The following is a 4,071-nucleotide window of genomic DNA, read 5'->3' on the forward strand; positions in this document are numbered from 1 at the left end:
CATCGGCAGGCGGACTCCCAACCACTGCACCACCAGGGAAGTCCCTCTGCTAGCTCTTTTGGGTCCCAGGCGATGAGGCACAGTAGTATCGGTGAGTCCGGTAATATTTTTCTCCCTTTTTTTTTTTACAAAGACCAAATTGAGACCACTCAGATTGGCATCCACAGTGCAACCCCATACAGATTGGTGAAGCCTTTCTCCAGTTCTCCTTGGTCTGTAACAGGAATGTCCCTTATTCAGTAGCAGGCGTACATGGCCATGGGTTAAAACACCCTGCTTTATGGGGAAACCCTGTTTGTCGTTCCCACCACTGATTCGGACCACATAACCCTTCCATTCACCCAGAGTGTCAGCAGCAACTTCTTTGGCCATAGGATTCTCATAAAAGGTACGAAGTTTTCATTCATCATCCACTTCAATGAGTTTCTGGCAGCCAGTGGCCAGCTGCATCCAAGGCACCACGTAAAAGAGCTCTCGTTTCTTCTTCTGTGGTTTATTGCTAGTTTCATGCCACTGTGGTCAGAAAAGATGCTTGCTATAATTTCTATACTCTGAAATTTGTTGAGGCTTATTTTGTGCCCCAGTATGTGGTCAGTCCTATATAATGTGCCGTGTGCCCTTGAAAGGAATGTGTATTCTGGTTGTTTTGGGCGTAATGTCAGTTAAGTGTAACTGCTCTCTTGTATCATTTGGGATCTCTGTTGCCTTCCTGGTTCTCTGTCTAGAGGCCCTGAGTGGGGTGTTAAAGTCTCCTTCTCCTACTATTATTGTAGTCCTGTCAGTTCCTCTCTTTATGTCTGCTATTTGTTTTACGTATTTGAGTTCTCCTATATAAGGAGCATATATGTTGACGAGTGTAATATCCTCTCCTTGTGTTCATCCTTTATTAGGATATAGCGTCCTTCTTTATCTTTCTTTACGGCTTTTGTTTTGAAGTCTATTTTGTCTGATATGAGTATTGCGACCCCCACTTTCTTGTCATTTGTTTGCATGAAATATCTTTTTCCATCCCCTTACTTTCAATCTGTGTGTGTCCTTTGCCCTAAAGTGGGTCTCCTGTAGGCAGCATATCGTAGGCTTTTTTTTTTTTTTTAAATTCATTCTGCCACTCTCTGTCTTTTGATTGGAGCTTTTAGTCCATTGACATTTTAAGGTAATTATTGACAACTTTTTGTTTCTTCTTTTGTGATTTGATGATTTTTTTTTTTTTTTTTTTTTTTTTTTGGCCATGCCATGCGGCTTGAGGGATCTTAGTTCCCCTACCAGGGACTGAACCCGGGCCCTTGGCAGTGAGAGCTCGGCGTCCTAAGCACTGGACCGCCAGGGAATTCCCCAGTGATTTTCTCTTGAATTATACTTGTGTCCTCTTCTTTTTGGTTTTTGTGAGTCTATTGTATGTTTTGGATTTGTGCCCTGGTTTTCAAGTATGTTAACCCCTTCCTATATCTGCTTGCCCTAGACTGGTAGTCATATAGGCTCAAACACATTCTAGGAAATGAAGAAAAAGTCTACATTTCCTTACTCTCCTGCCCCCACGTTTTATGATTTTGACGTGTCCCTTTTTACATCTTCACGTTCATCCTTTTGCTGTTCGTTCTGGTTATCATTCAGTGTCACAGAAATTTTTTGATTTTTAAAAACTGTATGTACTGGCTTATTTAAGTGATTTGTTTTCCAATTGTGACTTTTCTCTTTCCTGTAGATTCTCAGTTCTGTTCTATTTAGGGAAGACCTTTCAGTATTTCCTTTAGGATAGGTTTAGTATTGCTGTTTTCTTTTAGTTGCTGCTTGTCTGAGAAATTCTTTCTCTCTCCTTTATTCTAAATGATAATCTTGCTGGGTAGAATGTCCTAGGTTGCAGATTTTTCCCTTCCAGGACTTTGACTGTCTTGCCACTCCCTTCTGGCCCACAGCGTTTCTGTAGAGAAATCAGCTGATAGCCTAATGGGGGTTCCCTTGTCACTAACTCTTTGTTTTTCTCTTGCTGCCTTTAGAATCCTCTCTTAATCTTTAACTTTTGCCATTTTTTTTTTTTTGAAGATGTTGGGGGTAGGAGTTTATTAAGTAATTTATTTTTGCTGTGTTGGGTCTTCGTCTCTGTGCGAGGGCTTCCTCTAGTTGTGGCGAGCGGGGGCCACTCTTCATCGCGGTGCGCGGGCCTCTCACTATCGCGGCCTCTCTTGTGGCGGAGCACAGGCTCCAGATGCGCAGGCTGGGTTGTGGCTCACGGGCCCAGTTGCTCCGCGGCATGTGGGATCCTCCCAGACCAGGAATGGAACCTGTGTCCCCTGCACTGGCAGGCGGATTCTTAACCACTGCGCCACCAGGGAAGTCCCTGATAGCCTTTCTTAATTCCTTAATTTCCTTTTTGAACTCAGTGTCTATTGGAGTGAAGAGGTCTGTGTTATTGTCTCTTTCAGCAGAATTCTCTTGCTCTTTTAACTGGGAGTGGTTCCTCTTAATTCTCTTAACTCTGTGTGTTTAGGAGAAACAATTATCAACTGTGGTTTTGGAGGGCTGTTTACACGTGGGGGCATCCCTGTGTAGCTCTTGTGGGTTTAATATATTTGGTACCAGGGCTGCTTTTACTGTGGATGCCTGTCAGCTGTTTCCTCAGTGTGCGCTGGTTGTTACTCCCCTTGCTAGGGGTGTGCAGTTGTGGCGGCTGGTGACCAGTCCTGGGTTTCTCGATGGTGGTGGCAGCTTAGGCACACCCCCGGAGTATGCGACGGGAGTGGAGGTGGCTCGCGACGCCTCCTGGAGCCCGTGTAGCTGGCGATCACACACGCAGGGGAAAAGGCTACGATTGCAGGTCCCGCTCCCCGTCTCAGGCACCCCCCCCCCCCACAAACAATGGTGCCGGGCCTCCAAGGCCACCCAGGCTTCCTCTGCGTACACCCTTCAGTTGCAGTCGCACCAGATTGCAGCCCTACCGCCCAGGCTGTTTCCGCACAATCAACCCAAGTTTTCTCCCCAGGTCTGACCTCTGAGGCCCGAATTTCAGCACCCATTCCACCCCCCGCTCCAGGTGACCACCGTTATATTTTCTGTCTCTCTGATTTTGACCACTCACAGTACCTCCTATAAGTGGAATTGTACAGTATTTGTTTTATTTCATTTAGCATAACATCCTTAAGGTTCATCCATGCTCTAGCATCTATCAAACAGTATATATCAGGTATATACGCCACCTTTTCTTTATCCATTCATCTGTAGTGGATAGCTGGGTTTGTTCCATGTTTTAGCCGTTGTGAATAGTGGTGCGATGAACGTGGGCGTACAAGTATGTCTTTGAGACCCTGGTTTCAATTCCTCTGGGTATGTACCCAGAAGGGGGATTGCCGGATCACATGGTAAGTATACTTGATGAACCTCCATGTTGTTCTCCGTAGCGGCTGTACCATTTTACATTCCCGCCAACAGTGCACGAGTGTTCCAAATTCTCCACACCCTCACCAGCACCTGTTGTTTTCTGTTGTTGTTGTCGTTAGTAGCCACCCTAATGCGTGTCGGGGGGTATCTCACTGTGGTTCTCATCTGCATTTCCCTAACGATTAGCATGTGGAGCATTTGTCCATGAGCTTATTGACCATTTGTGTATCTTCTTTGTGGAAAGGACTATTCAAGTCCTTTGCCCATTTCTGAATTTTTTTTTTTTTTTTCAGTTGAGTTTTACGGGTTCTCTATATCCTGGATACTAATCCCTTTTTGTTCTCTGGGGCCCACCCCTGCACAGCCATGTGACGAGAGCATCTGTGCCGTTGTGTCTCATGGCAGGAAGTCACACGCAGAGCCAGGAAAGGGACGTCATGATGTCACAATGTCATCGTGGCGTAGACGCGCCAGAGCATGGGGTACACCTCCAGACGTGCTTGCTGCAGCAGGACCAGCACCTACAATGGGCGGGACCTCTCTGAGTGCGGGGTCTCCGCGGGGTGGCCTGAAGTTGCGGACGCCAGGATGTGCCAGATAAACAGGTGCGACCTAATTCATGCTGTTTAGAAAGACGCTGGGCAATGAAGGCTCTGGCCCCGCCCCAGGGTCACTCGAGGTGGGACCCGCCGGGGCGGG

The 4,071-nt window shown here is 46.7% G+C and overlaps 1 pseudogene; it reads right to left on the bottom strand.

The window, feature by feature from the left end:
• LOC103081007 (40S ribosomal protein S6 pseudogene) overlaps nucleotides 1-407 on the bottom strand; it is a 38,988-nt pseudogene extending 38,581 nt beyond the window's left edge.
• Between the last annotated feature and the right edge of the window lie 3,664 nt (nucleotides 408-4,071).

Source organism: Lipotes vexillifer, unplaced genomic scaffold (genome assembly GCF_000442215.2).
Source record: "Lipotes vexillifer unplaced genomic scaffold, Lipotes_vexillifer_v1.1 scaffold23, whole genome shotgun sequence".
Lineage (NCBI taxonomy): Eukaryota > Metazoa > Chordata > Mammalia > Artiodactyla > Lipotidae > Lipotes > Lipotes vexillifer.